This window comes from Bombus affinis, chromosome 1, assembly GCF_024516045.1.
Source record: "Bombus affinis isolate iyBomAffi1 chromosome 1, iyBomAffi1.2, whole genome shotgun sequence".
Taxonomy (NCBI): Eukaryota; Metazoa; Arthropoda; class Insecta; order Hymenoptera; family Apidae; genus Bombus; species Bombus affinis.
Window position 1 is genome coordinate 13,545,369 of NC_066344.1, and position 19,895 is coordinate 13,565,263.

The following is a 19,895-nucleotide window of genomic DNA, read 5'->3' on the forward strand; positions in this document are numbered from 1 at the left end:
CAAAATCTCGTTTACTTTTGTTTTCGGTAAATGTACTTGCGTGTTCATATTCTTCTGCTTTCATGGAACAACGTGAAACATTTCGGCATTCAAAGAGATTTTTTATTTTCGCATTTGTTTGTCTGTCTGACTACAATTCCATGTTTAATGTAGTTCGAAACGAGCGTTTTAAAATGTTTTTTCTCTTTCGTTGCAAATCGCGAAAAACAAATGATCTTGAGAACCTTCGGCACGTCTGCAGACAATTGCAAAGTTTGCAAATTGCGGAAGTCTTCGAGAAAACGAGAAGGAAGGTTATCTTAAGAAAACATTTCATACAATAATTCATCGTACTGCCGATAAAAATTGTTTGACGTCGGTTCCTGTAATTTTGCGGATGACGAACACGAACGTGTGTCACGATAAGAGACAACAATATGACTAATTTTAAATACGTCGTCCTTCGTCAAAATGATATTCAAAAGTTACTCCTCGAGAAGAGAAACGCTGATAAATGTTAATTCCTCTGTTCTTCTTTAAATTTGTTAGAGCAGCTTGAGAAACGGGTAGGACGACTTTGAATAAGTTCGCATATTCGCGCTTATGGTTTCACGTGTTCTGGATTCCACGGACTCTTTACGACTGACTACGACTAGTTTGAAATAGTATAATCGCCTGATTAGATAGCGTTGTTTGACAATTATCGTCTCTGTCTCGTCGACAAAATTTAATAATTATCTCTTAGAACGTATTATAATCATTTCTTAGAAATGTATCAGGTATTACATGATCTTATTTTATTTCCTCCTAATTCGTTAGATCTATGGAGAATTTATCTCAAGCTGATTCTATTGTCTTTATCTTTGATCTCTTTCATTTTCCACGGATATAAGCGTGAGTTCAGTTCGAAACGGGAAAAATCGATGACACAACCTGCGACGTTTAATTTTCATTTAAATGAGACAACGTTCATTGTAGGTGTTTCGATTCGGGTCCCTTTCGACCTCTTTCCTCCCACAGTCCCTAAGGCTACCCACACAGGCAACGCTTTCGAACTTTCGGCCAAAGTTTAATTGTCTTTTGCTTGCGTTCTATCTAAATTCGTCGTTCGCCACAGCTGTAGTTCCTCCAACGGTTAATCCATTTGATAAGACTCTGCCGTTAAAAAAGGAAAAAGAGACTGAAAGATGCTTCGCGTGTTATAGCGTTGTAGGCTATCTACATTTTATATTTTAACTCAAATTATTCCTAAACAATTCACTTTTCCAAACACGCATCGTTATAATAAATCCTTTTGAATTTGTATACCATAACGATAGTTAATTGTTGTGCGCAAGAGTTACACATATGAAAATTACGAGCTACGATATAAATAGAAGGTGCATAGAAAAAATTGTCAAGTAGACCACAGTGAAGCTTTAATTTCAGTAGATCTCATTCGTATTGTCAAGCGTAATCAGCAAAAAGGCGGCTTGAAGCTGGAATGAACGATAAAAAAGACAATAATTTCCATGCTCCTTTTCGCGTTGACTGGTCGACAAGCACCTCTCGCGAGGTGTTTAAGAAATTTCGAGGTCTTTCCAAATAAACCACCGCCATGACCTATCCCATAAGATCGGCGTGGATATGGCCGGGGCTCTTTTTTGCCCGGCAGAAACAATAAACCGGGAATTTCGTGGCCTCGCCGGCAGCATTGCGTCACGGGCCACGTCAAGAAAAGTACATTTTCTTTATGACGCATGCTGTTGGCGAATCACAAAAAAAAAAGAAGAGAAAAAACGTTGTTACGCGGATGTTTCGTGTTCTTTTTTCGAATGTCCCATGACGTTCCTTAGGCACCGTTTTCAATGCCGGGAATTGAAATCTCCGAGCGCAGGCAATGTTTTACGTTGGGCATGATAAAGGCAGATAGCCTTTAAAAACGACATCTTTTGGAAATAAATTCGTAATCCAGGAGGAAAAATAAACTCGAACGCGAACTCGAAATCTCCGAAATCTCTGGAACAGTGACTGTTTTCCGTTGAACGGAATAAGGTCAGCTAGCCTCCCAAAACGCCATCTCTTGGAGCTAAAATAGTAATCCAAGAGAAAAAACAAACTCGCAACTCGAAATCCCGAAATTCGAACTGATAGATCGTTGGATTGGTTTTTATCATTTTGACTTAATGTTTCAGCCTTCGCGCCTATTAGATTGTGCAAATTCATATTTTTCGTGTATGCAGTTAAAAAATGGATCCCAAGTAGACGACCGCCCTTTGTAATCTTCTAAGAGTGTAGACTTCTTTGTAATCATGGAAATTCGTACTTTTACGAGCACTTCTATAATTTAAAAAAATTATAATTAGGCGGAGAATTACGTGGTACGACAGATATGTACAAGAAAATATTTTAACTATTCCTGTAGGATTCCAATGTTTGTTCTTTAAAACTCGGAACACTCTTTGTGCGAACAACACCACTTCGATTAACGATATTTACATTCACGATAACCTTCATTTTCTTACATTCTTGGCACTGTCGCGACCTACGGTGTCGTCAAATTCCAGACATGTTGAATTAAATGATGAAACAGCTGAACAGAACTTCACATTGACTCAGTCAGAACACGACGATCGTTATCAGATTCGTCTGTTCTCCTTATCGATTTATTCTGACAAATATCGTGTTCTGATCTACGGTATCTAATTTTGCTCAATTTGAAATTCCTTTCTATTGCCACTTTATGACGCTACGTTATCCCATGAAATTGCGAATAAAATACGGTAGGTAGGTATATTGGGTTGGCAACTAAGTGATTGCGGATTTGGTAATTAGGTGGTAATGACAAAATCCGCGGTCACTTAGTTGCCAACCCAATATAACGACAAAAATGATATTCTCACGCGTTAATGTCGATCGTCGCGTATTCGTTACTAGGTTACGATGTTTACGCAAATTCAAAGTTTTATACGTACGAGCAAAGAAATAAAAGTTGAACAGCACTTCGCATATTTCATATTTTTCATCGTGTGTATTCTGTGCGCTTCTACGGTTTCCCATAAATTTTCTATGAATGCGTAAAAATCCGCAGTCTGTGCATTACTAGACACGAGTATGGGATAATATAAAACAAGTAATAAGTATAGAATAGTATATCGTTTTCGTATGTAAATTTCCAAAAGTTATTGAGCGGGGGAAACGGTATAAGGTCAGATGATCACGAGGCATTTACTTAGCAAAGTTATCAACCGATCGATTGGAATTCTCATCGAGTTAATTAACAGTCTATTAGACGGCTTTTCGTTCCGTCAGTCAAAGTGTCTGTCGAATCGGACGAACGTGTGACGTTCGAGGTCGCCATCGAAGACGACATTCGTTCGAACGATTTTCACTTCGGTTTTTCTTTGAAGTTTTTTGCGCTCGAAGGCTGGCTGTTAGTCCGCGAGTATTGGTTTACACGAGTTCCTGAGTTCGGTGGTCCCGAGAATTAAATTTCATCGTTGTATAAACAACTGGGAGCAGACGAGAGGCATACGGAATACATGGAGACTTCCTACGAGTTAATCCGATCGGATCATACGCGCCTCGATGTCGACTCGTTCCCTTCGCGCGAGCTTTTTCGCGCGATAAAAATAGGTGGGAGTCTTTGAGTTCCTCCTTCGGATTCGATTTGGATTCGTTTTAACATGTTCGTAGCATACAATGTTTATTAACATAAAATTCTGTATTAACAAATAATTTTCATAAAATACCTTTCTCTATATCCTGACGCTTTACGTATGAGTTTAATATGAATTATTATCTTAATTCATATTAATGTAATTGTAGCAAATTGAAATATGCTACGCCGTAACATTCAATTTTTGCAAAATGTTATGTCGTACTCGGACGCTTTTTTTAAAAATCTTAAGCATCTAAGCCATTTGCGTTGCTGAGCTTTTGTTAGTCCATGAAATCTACTTTGTCTTAATTATTCTAAAAATTTTAATAACGTGGCTCACCGACGACCACTGTGCCAGTTAATACGTTAACCCTTTCGTTACCGAAGGTGGTTTTAGTTAAAATTTTGCACATTTAATCTCAATGATAAATTAAATAATAAAATAGACAGAAAATGTGAGTTATTACGTTTTGCGCCAACAATCTTCAACTAACATTGTGAATTATGTACTTCTACTTTATAATTTAAGCCGCTACAATCAGGTGGCAGCTATCTTTCTCATATCTTATTTCCAAGAATTCCAATTATTTATAATAATATTCATTTCTTTTTGTAGATTAGCTTGCTCAAACTACCGTACCTTACTCTGTACCCATAAAGAACAGTTCAAATACCAATCAATGTAAGTTACTGTCCATTAAAAACGAATCGAGCAAATATGCTGCCATTGTCAGAATTATCAGTCGACGGATCGGTTTAGTTAGATTATGTTACAATGTCCATATTCAAACAAACATAAACTATTCGTTCGATCGAAGATTTTTAACAAGGTACCTCCATGACGCAAGTCGGTTTTAATTAAAAGTAACTTACACCGATTGGCTGGCGAGGCCTTCGTATAAAGAATCCAACGTAAGATACTCGTAACAATTTCATTCGAATAAATTTCACAGAATTTCAGCGTTCTTGAAAATAATCAAACAGCAACCGGCAGTTTGATCAAAGATCTAGCAGGTAGTAAGTCGATCGAATAGCTGGAACGTTTCGCGCTTCTCTACGTTGCGAGAGGAGAAACTTCCAGGTTGCAGGTTCTTGTTCTGCTGCAAGTTGCTCGTGTTTGTCTTTACAGGAACCAACAATTCTGCGTCGTATCTTCGACGAGCTTGTAACTCGTCCAGGGTTTACGCAGCGCCGTTTCCGCGCGTTTTCATGCAAGAGAATATGACGCGCGCGCGCCCGATGCGATCCGCGCATAAAGATAACAAACACGTCGGTGCAGCGTGTCTGCTGTTTCTCAAATCGACTAAGAGAAAAAGCTAATCTGGTTAGCATTACCACTTTCCGGCCCGATACCAGGTCCGATTTTTCGCCGCGGATTTCGCCTCAGGATCTAAATCGTAGGTATCAACAATCGAACAAGTTCGGTTTAAAGAAATAAATTTCCCTCTTTGTTCACCATCACGCGAAGTTTACCATTCGGTATCGATAGTTACGATGTTGCCTCTTTGAGAATGAATTTATTATGGACAGAGGGAGAGTTACATTTTATTTCTTTCTTATTTTTCGCGGCAAAACTGGTATTCAGGTTGACTCGACTTTCCGCGAAACAAGTTTACATACTTGGGAATATTTATTCATTGAAACACCTCTTTATCATCTTCCCCAAATTTATCATAAACTTCTACAATTGAACTGTTCAACGGTTACATTACGGTCCACTGTATATACTAAAAAGTGTAGAAAAATGATGTTTTTACGCGCACGGTTTTTTAAATCCACCTTAAAGTTTACTGTAAGTTCGTGTCATCTTCGTAACGTAAATAAACTTATGGGAGTAGGTCACTCGTTTCTCGAGGAGCGAACGTTAAGTCTTCGTAATTTTTCGCGAAGAAATCTCGCTGTTTCTAAATTCTTTTATATTTCTTCGAATTGGCCGAGATAGGGCAAGATGTTTAGCGAAAAAATTACTTGAACGACTTCGAAGTATTCCCTTGTATTCGTCAATTAACAAATATTTTCAAAAACCGGAGAATATAGAGAGGAAATTTTTCATGAAACAATTTAAAATCGTTTAAATTAATTTGTTCGATCTAACGAATCTTGCAGCTCGGAATCGACGGTTTTTTCGGTTAAAACGAGGAACCTGGCTCGCACCGATAGGATTGAATCCGGGCTGGTACGAGGGTGCGAAGTTGAAAAGGGCCCAAGCGGAATTCAGGCGGACAATACGTACTGGGTGGCAATTTCACGCGACACGTCTCACCATCAGCATATCAATAGGCCAGCGGGATTATCTGGATGTGCAGTGATATTCTGCGGTTGGCTCCGGCAGATAGGGTTGCGTAGTTTCGCCTGCACGTATCTACACGTTTTGCCATTGCGTTCTGTGTCTTCTCTATTGCCCGCAGATTTAGTCGACTCTACGTTCCACCGTTTGTGCGTAACTAGGAAAAGTCTGCTTCGTTGTTTCCTGATTATCGCACGGATCATAAGCAGGTTCAATTGAAATAACGATGGAAGTCGATGTGTTATGTTACAAAGTTCTACGCCACTATGCTCAGAATTACATAAATTTTATAATTTCTGCAATCAATCAAACGAAACATACCGATAAATTATCGTTCGTTGAATCAATTAAAAAATGATCTCAGAAATGTAGACAATAAAAGTCTAACCCACCTGTGGTTAAGCAAACCGATTAACCCCACGAGACATCGCTCCTTAAATCGATGTCACTAGCCTGTAAAGACAAGTTTATTATTTATGACATAAGAAGAAAATAATAAACTCAACTTCTACGAGGTTTGTGTAAAAAGTAGTGATCTATGGTAATAATTCTTGTATAGAAGGGGTTATTTCTTTCTTCTAAATATCTCCAAGAATACAAGTTTGACTCTTCCCTTGGATCTGTTCCATTCTTATTCTAAATGTTTCTAAATTCATCATTTTCATTTTCATTACTTCCAATCGCAGTTATCTAACACCTAGAATATGATTAAAAAATGTGATTAAGAAATAACGTTTCATCTAAATATTTCTATCTTCTTTCGCTTTTCTTTCGATCATTCACCAAATAAAACCCATAAAATTCTATCCGTTTAAAGTAATTTTATACGTTCTCGATATGTATATCTTCCCACGTTGTTCTCAACGATTTACACTTGCTCCAAAAATCGTCTAAACTGTAGAATTCTCAGTTTGAAGATTTCTATTGTAACTTAATATCACAGATCAAATTTCATGAGAGAATCGTATACCGAGGTTTTTCTGAAGCAAAGTAGTATCGTTGAGTCGTTCAAGGAAATCACATCGAATCCACGTTATTTTGATTAGAGCTTAGTAACATTATAATGCGACCGATTCGCCTGGGACGAAAACAAACGTCTGCAAAGTCCAACTTTGTCCCCTTCTGTACCCTCCGTTCCTGCCACGAGAGACGTTTATTTTTCTTGAAAACGTATCAGCCACATTTCCTTCCTCATTGTCTGTCTTAAGGAAATAAATCTACTGCCAGACTGTCCCGGGCCAGGTCGTTTCCTCTTGCACGCTTGCTTCATCTTCCTTTCTGTTCCAAAATCCAAGCAATCTTCCCTTGGTTCTTTATTAAGAATCAATGCAGTTATTCAAACAGAAAAACAACAGTTATCGTCATAGAAAAATCGAGACGATATGTTTAAGGTAGAAATGTGGTTGGTTATCGGATAAACTTGAAGATTATTTGTTTCTATGAAGTAATATTTTTCTTATGGAAAGTCAATTTTGAAATTTAATATATTGTCGACTGGTTCAATATCATACAATTTTATTTTTTTATTTGATTTGACTTAGGTACACTACTATTTATCTATCCTTGCATTTTTTTTAATATTTCTTGTCACAATGCTAATTATTCTGTCGGTTCCATCTAAAATTTCGTGATTTACTATCTACTTTTCGTTTTTGTTGTTATTTCTATATTCAGAGGTAGGACCACAATAGCTATTATTTTATTCTTTGGATAAATCTATCACACCGTTCTGAGTCGAAAAAGCTTTATTGCACTTTCTTACATAGACTAGGGATAAAAACAAAAGAACATCTTAAACCTATCGATTAAATCTATCGATTGTATCTAGAACTATCTTCTAGTTACTATTTATTGTAACTAGCGCATCTGCATATAGATGGCGAACACGAACGTTGTCATTTTCAACAGTTTTCCTTTCTAATGAAATCATATTAAAATACTTTGTTTCAGCCATCAACGGATATAAAAATCATCGAGTTTAGACTTATCATAATCCTCTCGTGTGGTATTCGAGTATAATAATCAATACTCTTATAAATACTTACTGCTGAAGATTACTATACGCTAGTAAGTAACTGTATATACACTCATATTACATATCGTTATATTAATATCAATCTGCGATATATGTGTACTATAAATGTGTACGTTACTAATTGAAATAGTCATGTTGAGGATTGAGGGCTGAGTCTGTTAAAAGTCGTTTGTAGATCACAGCAAATTCGAGGCAGACGATCGGTCAGACAGAATCAGAGTGGGCCAGAACGTCGAACGAGCGGAGTCGTCGGCTCGTCACCTCGTCAGGAGCGTTTAGCTTCCGTTTCGTTTGGTCGGAACACAGATCGGCTGTCTAAAAGACACGAAGCAACAGCCAAGACAAACCTTAAATGCTTGCTAACCAAACAGTCGGAATTAGCCGCGTTACCCGCCCACGAGGAAACCGGTGCTTTCGCCGTTTACTTCTCTCTATGGCTATTATCTTCCACGTTACCGCACTATCATTAGGTGGTTCGTGCCCGATCCCACTTTTCTCCTACGTCCACGCATCCAAAGATGCAACCACGAGTCCCTTCAACAACTCCGTACGAAGACGCAGAGTTACAACTACGTCTTCTCTGCTTTTCTTGGACTTTCGAACATCCTGTCTTGTTCTCCTCTTTGTATTCTTCTTTTGGCTTCGATTTTATTCAAAATAGACTCTGGTGAAATCGTTAAGGGAAGAATTTTATCATTAGGAAAACATCAATGGCAAGTACAGAGTGATTTTAAGATTCGTAAAGATAATTTACAATTTGCTAGATTTACATCATAGCGTCTTGTGGATTAAGCTACTTGATTTAACAAACGATACCATAATATGATAGAGACATCAACACGTATCTCTGACTTTTTTCCAATTTTTTACAGTCTTAGAATGGTAAATATATTATATTTGGACACAAAATGTCCAGTTTGTCAACAGAGCGTGAAACGGTTTAAAATTTCTTATTTCGTGGTAAACGAAGACATTTTTCATTGCGTTTCCGGAAAGATACGAAGTACCTGAACGTTAAGTAGGCACATAGGTAACAGAACACATATGTAACCGCCTGTACACGAGACAACCGCAACCCTCTGCGATGCACAAAAGATTTAGAGAAGTTGCGGCTGAACAAACACCGCCGGCATAAGCGCACGTTCCTCCCTTCGGCTTTTCCTGGCCGAGGCACCCGTAAATGCCTCAGCCTCTGTATGCGTAGCCATCCTTGATAAGGCTTTCCTTAACATCGCCTGACAAACCCTCCAGCATCGTTTCATTTATCCACCCAGTGATTATTTCTGGAGCAATCGTCGCGGTCGTCGACACAATATTGCGTATTTCTTAGCATTTAATCAGCTTGACTGATGAATAGGGAGTTACGTAGTTGGTGAATAGGAGTTGGTTGACGTGGGAGTACTATAGCTATATTATTCGCAGCGATATAGGGAGTGGATGTGCATAATATTATTGTAAACGAATAGAATGCTTTTTCCCCATAAGAACAGTGAGAATAAGAGTAAAAGTATTTTTTTATGTGGAAGCAATAATTGCCTTCAATGAAGAATGTAGAGTAATCTTTTCTGAAAGATTAATTTTTTTGCCAAATAACTTTTTTGATTAGATAGATATTTAGAAAGATACTTTTTCGTGGATGGACAAAGTAACATTCATGAAGTTGAAATGTTGATTTTTGATAAGAAGGATAACCATTTCTTGTGAAAAAATCAGGATAATTTTTTTATAACAAAAGGAATAATTCTCGTGAGAACACAAAGTAACACTCTTAAAATAAAAATTTAAAAAAACGAGCTAACTATTTTAATAGCAAGAATAACGTTTCTTTAATACGAAAGTAATATTTTTATGAGGACAGCAGAGTATGTATTGATTATTATATATATTATATTTTACACCCTTGGTTCACAGCTTTCATTTTGTATTTAGTTTCTGACTGAAAATGTCCTCGTTTTTACGCGAAAGAAAACTACATATTATGGAAAAAGGTAGTGTAAAGTAATAAAAATGCTTAAATGGCAGAATATTCAAGAGATCGTGACATAGAAAAACTCGAGTACCATTTTTACTCTTAGAACCACAAGACCTTTATTATTAAAAAATTTGCAAGACACGTTTGTCCACGTACCTATACGAATAATTGTCCTGATGTTATTTTACGTAGTCGCCAACATTTAAGAAATATGAAATGCCAACTGAGAAAGTTTTCAAGCTCGAAATGCTTTCCCCTGCAACAAGAATTATAGATTACAATTATAATAACAAAACTTCGTTACAATATAAAATTAAATAAAACCATTTCACATTTCACGTAGCTTCAAAATCCATAAAAGTTTCCCCAAAAACAAATTCAGCATATCCAACTCTAATCTCAATTCAAACTTTTCACTTTTGTAGCTAATTTTACACTTTTTCACGAACATCCAGTACAATTACACCATCGAATCCCATAACTAGAATCCACTATACGACATAAGTCTGTCATTAACGTTCCATGTGCAACGATGTCGTTTCACAATCGCATCGTTCTAAAATTACAATCTTCCAGCGATCGTCTGGAAGTCGACGATCCTATAAAACGAATTCTATGTCGCGAGTTACGAATAATCGTTCGCACGAGATTCAACCAGCCAGTTTGCCGCGGCAGCCGGCAGAGATAATGGCGTCGAGCTGAAAATGCGACGCATGGAAACGATGCCTGTTGTTATTTTATGGGGGTGGAATACTGGCCCGGCGGGGGGACCTCTCGTTAAACCGATTTGCACATCGGATGCACTCACGATTCCTCGAACAGCGGACAATTTCACAGGACTCTATTTACGCTGCTGCTGCCTCCACCAAACGGCGCTCTGGCTACCCCAACTCGTTTACGTATTTTCCTCTTTCCCGTAAATACATTTGCGTTGATCTGCTTTCCGTTCTTTCCGCGCCATTTTTCCATCTTTTATCGTATTTTCGTTTTTTCGTTCTTCTATAAGAAAAGATAGTTCATTGTTTTATTCTTCGTTTATACATTTTGCTGTTTCCTGTAAGTACATTTGCGCTGATCTGTTTTCCTTACTTTTCCACCGATGTTGCGTGACTTTCCGATATCTTTTCGGTTCTGCTTTCTTTTTTTTGCTTTCTTCTTTTTCTTTGCTGCTTCTGTGAAGAAGGAAAAGGAGTTCGTAAGTGAAAGATCGTGGAATTAAAGTAATATAGCGGATTTCTTTGAGAGTTGTATAGTGAAATCGAGATATTATTTGATTTGCTTAGATAGACAAACGTTTCTGCACAGTTTCCTTGCTGATATTCATTATAATCATTGGAAACGAAAGACATTTCATTGACGTAATGTCGAGAGATTCATGAGACGCGTGTGCGTTCTATCGAAGAGGAGAGCAGTTGATTCGCTCGTCTAGGCTGAGTGCTCGCCGTGAGACTTCTCTTTCGCACTGACAAGATGCAGCTTCCATTCGGATGTCACGTCACCGTCCGAACGCCAGTCGTCGACCATTAAATCGTTTTCTTCGTAGCATCATCCTCCTGGCCTTACATAGCTGCCGTTCGAGACATCTTTAAAACGTGTCCATCGTATCCATCCAACATGAATTCATTGTACAATTTCTAAAAAATTCTATCGTATATACATACACATACATATTTTCTAAACTATCAGAGAAGAAAAAGATTTCTAAAATCTAACAGCCTTTGTATCAACGATTTATTTAACCAAGTCCCCTCTATAATCTTCCACTAATCATTCGACTATTCCAACATACCCAAATTTTGCAAGAAATTTTTTAAAAATATAGATACGTTCGTGTAATAAATAAACACATTTTTTAAATCACCAAAAGAGAAAAGAGTCGCTAAGATCTAGCAGCCTCTGTATCGATAATTCAAGCAACATTTCCCTGTAATCTTCCCCACTAAATCCCTCAATTAATCCTCAAATCTTTTCGTGTAATAAAGAAAAAAATACTCTTCTATTTTGACGTAATCGATCAAAACAGTCACGTTAAAGGGATTATGGGGCGCGATGAAGGATGGACGAGGGCTAATCCGTGGTACATTGAACTGGAATCCCTCGGCTGTAAAATATCTCGTCCATTACCGCAATTTCACCGCGGTTCTAACCGCTCATATACATATCGAGTCACGTCAGCCGAAACATACCGAAGTCGTAAAGCTCCCAGCGTTGCACGCGGATGGACGGAAAAGAATCTCGGTGCCTAATTCGAGATGTTTACCCAAGCGGTGTTTCGGGGCTCTCTTAATTCATACCCGACGCTGTTGTTGCAGCTTAGCCAGCGCCAAATTTATTAAAATCGTTACCGACGGCCGTCGTTCACCGCGGCAAGGAACGCCAGGTTATTATTATTACATCGTCGATACGAACGGAAGCAACCCCTCGCCGGAGTTACTTGTCTTCCTCTTCTCTAAGAAAATTGATGAGACGAAAGATTATTAGAAAATGCAACAGCTTTGCCGCTTCTACGATTTTGTTCTTCTGTGATAATTCCTGGAATTTTTGGTAATACGGAATTTTGCAGGAAAACGTATCTGCTCGTTTATAAGCTACTAAAACATTTCTGTTCCTTGATTATTAGTAAACAATTATTAGTAAAGTATTTCTGATCGAAATAAAGTATGAATATCAATTTAACAATGTATGTTATTTGATGATAATCTATAGAGGACGATTGGATATTAATTTAGAATTATACGTGAGCATGGAATTTTAAAGCGATAGGATGTGGGAAATATATTTCAGTGAGTCTATGACTCTTGGGACTAATTGAAATGTCTATATATTATTTTTCCATTGATATAAATATTCCTGATCCAATCGGGAAAATATTTTGATCTCTAGCGAATAGAAAATTCGTCATGGATTTCTGTTAATAATTTAAGATTACACAAAGATATGTAACTCTAAAATGAGATACACGCGGAATTCAATATTCAATCGTTTCTTCGTTTATGGGATAACAAGAAATTATTGCTAGAAATGTTTATAACGAAAAAGAATTTCGTTCTGGAGCTATTCTATATCTCCATAAAATTGTAACAGGTGATCGATGGAAGAAGGTAAGAGGTGGTAGACCACCGTGCTGGAGATTCGATTGAATGAGCCGTATACCTTTAAGAATGTGACAATGCGTAGAAAATGCGTAGAAAATGCTAGACGAATCGACGAATATCGACCATTTCAATGATCCTGTCGAAAATCTTCACGTGGTCGCGCGATTTTATTCCACTGAAAAGGATCGAAATCCTCGCTAGATCCCATGCTATTATGCTCGAACGTCAGCCTACGATTTCTCGGTCATTTCATCGTTCTTGCGTTCATTGTTCGACGATGGGACTCGTGTCTTCATCTGTTGCATCCAGTATCGAGACATCTGTAGATATATCTAATTTTGTATTTCAATTCTCAACGTAGAATCTTGTTTAGATATTTAAAGAATTAATACAATTATCAATTTTGAAATATTGGAAAGTTAGAGAAGCGAATTAAAACTTTCAACAAATTTCAATGAGTTTTAGAGATTTGAAAATTGCAAAACTTTTCAAGTAGTCAAATTTGCAAAAGATAGCGAATGAGAAAACAGATTTACCTTGGCAAAAATGATTTATTTCTTTAGATCTTAGAATTTAATAGAATCGAAACTATATCGGATTCGTCGCTATCTGTTCAAGGAAAAAGATTTTCTACCAGCATTGACGTAAATCTCACACTTGTCGGTTGTAAACTATACAGGAAAGAAATTCCTCGGTCGGATTTACTCGATTCGATACGGTAAATGTGACACGAATATTCCCTTTGTGATCTGATGCAGCTCAACGGCGTGGTTGTGTAAACAGGTCATTGGGTTTCGATGAACTCGAATCAGTGTGGATAATTCAATAGAATGAGGTGGCCACAGACCAAGTTACAACACGTTCATTGTAATTACATTCTACGTCAAACAGATCAAAAGAATCACTGTCAATCTTCAGGATTATTCATAATACCTAAGGAGATTTAAACAATTAACATATCCAACTTCATCGATCAAATCTACTGAAACTACAAACTTATTTCAGAAATAAATTTTTCAGATTTGGACAGGAAAGGAAAAGCAATAAGCCTCAAATTTCGAATCTTTGTAATTTAAAAATCTGGAATCAACTTTCTGAATTTAAAGTTAATTTAAGATTTGAATTTTTGGAATGTTAAATATTAAAATTTTAATATCTGAGATTCTAAAATTCCAAATATTTCAATTTGAATATTGGAATATTTGAGTTTTTTAAATTTTAAGTATACAAAAATTCGAGTATCTACATTTGTAAATGTATAATAAATAAATCTAACTTCTGAAATTTAAATTTCCCATTATTTTTTTATTTGGAAACAATTTGGAAAAGAAACTCTTTTACCATTCTAAAGTATAAAACCTTGATTCCAGGCAAGAATATTCATAATTACTTGCTAATATGTACCTACTGCAAAGTGACGAGTGTCGAAAGTTGACGCGTCAAGTTGCAAAGGAACCATCGAAAGTGGTCGATCGTTCGACCCAAAGAATTCTTTTTCTACTCAGACCGACAGGTGCAATCGCTTTCACCCGCGGATATTATTTCTGTCAACGTTGCTCGTGTTTATCCGCATACATATTTGACGAACTCCTCTCGTGCAGGTCCAACGTCTAGGTCGGTAGCGTGTTACCTGAAGAAGCAATCTCTGTCGCATGAAATAACATTTAGGCCGGACTTGTCTGGTCCACTGCATCCTATTTTATCTGCAAGTATACCTGTGTTACGCCAGCTTCTGTGCAAGTGTCCTGGAATCAAAATGATTCTCTGTTTCAATGTAATCGGTTAGTATGCTACATGTTTTCTAATTAATATCGTTACTTATAATTAGAATGCTTTTAGTTCCTGTGAGCATGAAAAATATTTAATAAGTGTTATGTTTATCCTACATGTTTATTTTTGTGCTATTTTTATTATTATTAACATTGTATTGTATCGCATTCGTTTATTGCATTGAGGCTTATTAACAATTTTTTGTGTATGTGCACGATTGATATACTTTCTTTCTATCTTAGTTTATTCCTTAAAGTTGTATCTCATTTAATTATTTATCAAAATATGTATACATCTTAATTTACTATATAGATTGCTATACATCTTCTTGGTTTCTCCATTCGTTTATGCAGGAAGCTCTTCAACTTAGTACTGCCCTTTATGAAGTTTCTAGTTGCCATATTTGTTTTTGGTATTATTGCTTACTTTTTCTGTCTTTGTTCATTTATTATTACTGTTACTATTTCTTTTTTATGATTATTGTTGTTACTATTTCTGTCCATTCCGTAATTCTCAGTGTGATTTGCCTGATTTTTGTATACATATATTGTGCAGTTGTTTAGTATGTAAATATTATTATTATTACAAAGTATACAATATTTGTATGCACATATGTTTATCAGTTTAGCTCAAAAAAATATTGTTAATTAATAAGGAAGTGGGTACAATTGAAATTCGATTAATCCGCAAACAAGTAGTATGCAAATAAAATAAATGCAGCGGTGTGTAAATGTTATGTTATGTTCAATGTTGTATTCAACATATTTGGAAACGATGATAAACATAAAATTAGAAGAAAGAATAACATTAAAAAGTTATTAAAACATGAAAATACGAATAAGAAACTTTCCATTTAACTGAAATGTTACGAAGTTAAAGAAGTGGATGTATTTTTTAATGTGAATTAATAATGACTTTCTTGTGCAAGCTTTCAGATTTTCAAGTCATTCTTGTGACACTTTGTGTGTATTTTCGCCACCAGGATACCTGTCTCTTTGCCTACACTTTGTATAAGTAGTCCTTTAGTAAGGCTAACTTTCACAGGACCACATGGTCACCCATTACTGAACTATTAAGTGCCCATCAATGTAGTTTAGTAAAAGCTTCATTTCGTGTGTACAAGCTAGCTGGTTCAGACATGGTATTCAGTCTTCAGGTATTTCATTCTGGTAGCGTTTCTACAGTCGTTGTCCCTATGCAAACCCCGTGACATATTTTTTAGTACTTTAAACGCTTATTTGTTATGCATAGAGCTTTGTTTTATAGCTCCAATAATTTTTTGTTTACAGAGAAATGCAATACTTACAATGTTGCTTCTTACAACGTTCCTGTTCGAATGTAATATCCAATTTACTTTATTCACTAAAATTTTACAAACTTTTCTATAAGTAAATAGCACAATATACACTACTTCCAATTCTATTTCACTGCAATTCCAAAGTTTGATTTCGAAGTTTTGTATTTTCGTTGAAATGCAACGTTCAGAATTTTGCTAGACAAGATTCAAAGTATCTCGTCATAAATAAAAAAGCGTATAATATTTCTAATATTGCTTCCTTTGCAATTACTTGCGTCTTTCCTACAAAAATGTAAATTATTTAATATCTGCTTAAAATAAATCTATCGCTATGTTGAATATAATAGTAATATTTAACGAATACCAGCTTACGCGAGAGCATACAAGGTTTTCTTCTGTTCCTTCAGGGAAGACAGCATCAATGCTTGGCAAAGTGGGGGAGGAGGCAAAGGATACGAGAGTGTGAAAAATAATTTCCTGCCGCTGATATGTGGCGGATCGGACGAGAAGAAAAGTCCTGGCCGGGGGATATCAAAATATTATTCGAGGGTTACCTAGGGTAGCTCCGCATTCTCGCGCCATATAGGAGCCCTGTTGAAGCTAAAGTGGATGGTTATTGCCCTCAACCTGACCGCACAGGCTGGCACACTCGACTACCTCATGGCGGTACACGAATTTCATATTTACCACTGGTTAATCCATCATGTTTGGTTTATTTCGAATTTGTATCATTTATCTATTAAAACACGCTACAAATAATTGTATTCCCCTTTTCAGGAGAATGTATCTCATCGTTTCTCATTTTATTCTGCAAAAATTAAAAGACAGTAAGTACTTTATAATATACTTTGGTAATAATTTATTTTATTTTGTGGAATTAAAAGAAGATTCATGATACCTCTTTTTATTTCTCTTACAGGATGATCATTAAATTTATGTGTCGCTTCTAAAAAACAGATGACGAAGAGAAATCTTCTTGAAATCTCCTTGACATATCCATCTGAAAACAAATCGATTTTATCAACAGATAAGAAAACATACGTGTATTTCATCTGTATTTTTATGAATAACATTTTTTTCAATATTATTCATTCTTCAAGATTTTCAAAAATATCCTTCTGTACAAATACGTCGACTTTATAGATATTGTATATGTAATTATAGAGGAGCAAAATTGTAATATATAACTGGCGTTCCATTTTTTATCTAATTTCAATGAAAAATTTCTACGTTGCTTTTCAATGTAAAAATACAATTTTAGAGTTCTATTCAGAATACATATATATAAATTCAAATATTAATGTTTTCTACATTTTTATATTTCATTTCTAACCAAGTGAAAAATCTCTACATTGTTTTTTAATCTAAGTAGACAAATATTGAAGCTCTACTCAAAATATATGTAAATTGTAATATCAAGATTCTATGTATTCTTCTATTTCATTTCTGTATTTTAATTTTAGGGAACTGTGCGAGTAAAATCGTCCATCGGTTCCGGTATCACCACGAATCCACGATCCAGAAGTAGGTGCAGGCGCGCGCGCGTGTTTGCGCCCAGTTGGGAAGCGTTGCACTCTCACACATGCGCGCACAAGTACAGCAAGTACTTACAATTAGTACGGGGAACGCAGCCCCAAGCTGTGAGAGACGGTCGATATGTGGTCACAATGAAGGGTGTGGCGTTCGAGGACCAAAAGCTCTCTCCTGTCCGCTTTATCCTACCATTGGCTGTTGCCAGGTGTCGAGAATGGCGGACCTTTCTCGCCGTGGCCCTCCGGCTTCTCTTAACAACACTTCAAGTCTTCTCGCCACCGTCACCAAAGATTTTGCTTTAATTGCGACACGTGGAATGGAAGCAGCTTTCTGATTTGCGATTACACGCGTTAGTGTAGTTCTTAGATCCTTAGATTATTGAGTCATTGTACATTCGTAATTAATCTTTAGTATTTAGTTCCTTGTTTCATTGTTGTAGTGTAGTACAGTGTTATAGTAGATTATATTTCTTTCTTTTGTTTAATGTGATGTTGAAAGTGCTGATAGAATATTTACTTTAATTTTGGTTGTTTTCAGTTATAGTATACTCAGATAGTAGAATCATAGTACGGTATAGCATATACATTGTATACTTGTATGTGGTATTAAATATTTTTGATTTATTGATATTGACATTATTTCTTTGATTTATTGGAAAAAAGGAAATCTGCTTGTTTTTGTCAACTGAAAATATCAATTAATTAAAATAGTGTGTTGTATGATACTTATGAGTTGAATCTTGCAAATAACGTTACTTACCAAGCTTAAATATTTATGTTGATAATAAAAAAATCTATCAGAAGTAATTGCATAGTAGTTCGGAATTAAGTAACAGAGTTGCTGTATAACAAATTGTATAATTTGCTTGTCCTGATCCGTAAGTGCCTTGAACATCAAGCTTTAATTTTCAATATGAACTTATGCAGTTGATACCTATCAAATAGAAATTACAACATAAAATATTTACTACGATTTTGACAACTCTCTTCTATATAAGAGTATAGTGAATGCGTGTAGTATAATGTTCTTAAATCGTTCAAGCTCTTCTAATTTCCTACGAATGATCCATTTTCAGTGCCTTCAGTTTTCGATGAAGTGTTACGTTTTCCAGGCAGGCTATAAATTCGCTTGAAAAAAGCCAAGTTTCCAACGAACAAACGATTCAACCAGAAAATTATATACTCAAGGTTCTTAACGGGCGCTACTTTAATGGAGACACGTGTCGCGGGTATTTCAGATCGTCGGTACACCGTGTCGCGATGATGAAGAGAATGACGACGTTCGAGGAAGATTGATGAGGTGTGTTTACCGCTAACTAATTCCCGTCTGCTGCCGGTTCACGTCTAGCCAACTAACTTTTGCCCCCGGCGGAACGAGGATCCCGAAGAGCGTCCCGAATTTGCGCCGACAAATTGTTTGAATTCCACCGACGGATGATTGAGTACGGAATCGAGAATATCATGAAAAATGCATCGGTGTGAATCTAAGAAAGGACATTTCATTAAAATGGAAGTATAATGAAAAGATAGGAAGATTAGGTTAGGAATAAATATAACAGTAAAAGCTTTATTTTAAACTTTTCATTTTGTTACATCTAATAACGTAACCTTAAAAAATCCTTATTTCTTCACAGAAAAACCTGTTTCTTTCTCTTCATCTATAATATCATCGTTTCTATTCCATTCGAAGAGTCTTCATAATCCTGAAGTTCCTCGTCGATGACGTTCCATTCCAACTTCCGTTCTCGATATAGGAGAAAGTGTCAGGTATATATTGATTCGGAGTAATTTCACAAAACAATACGATATCGTCGTGGAAAACATGTAAATTGACGAAGAAAAAAATCTTTTGGTAGTCGTTCAACGGAGGTGGTTAACGAAGCATCACCCTGGATTAGGCTTGCGTCAAGCCACAAAACCAGCCTCTTCTCGGGGTTCTGCGTACGATGAAGAAACGGAGGTTATTCTTGGTTGAACAAACACTGGAATGGGTCGCGTGCGCCTCCCACATATTTATAGATTTTATCTCTCTTTGACTTCGCCGAGGCGAGTAGGCGTTCGTGTACTCGCGTGCACCACGAGCGGGAGGAGGAGGACGCGAAAACCGGGAGAAAATCTGTGGAATGCCGGTAGAAAGAAGGAAAACATCAGCCGGAATGACAGAAGAGAAGAAATCGAAAAGGGATTGCTTCTATTTTGGCTTGGCTAGAGAAAAATTTGCTTCCGTTACGTCGACGAGATTTTTCTTCAACCCTTTCTCATCTATGAACGAGATATCTGGCGCGTCT

General features: G+C 36.5%; 1 long non-coding RNA gene across 1 annotated transcript; it reads left to right on the forward strand.

The window, feature by feature from the left end:
• The first annotated feature begins 16,488 nt into the window (after window positions 1-16,488).
• Window positions 16,489-18,264, forward strand: LOC126925989 (uncharacterized). The gene is made up of 3 exons (XR_007714216.1): window positions 16,489-16,741; window positions 16,853-16,902; window positions 17,539-18,264. It is a non-coding gene; the product is annotated as an uncharacterized LOC126925989 (long non-coding RNA).
• Window positions 18,265-19,895: the final 1,631 nt, after the last annotated feature.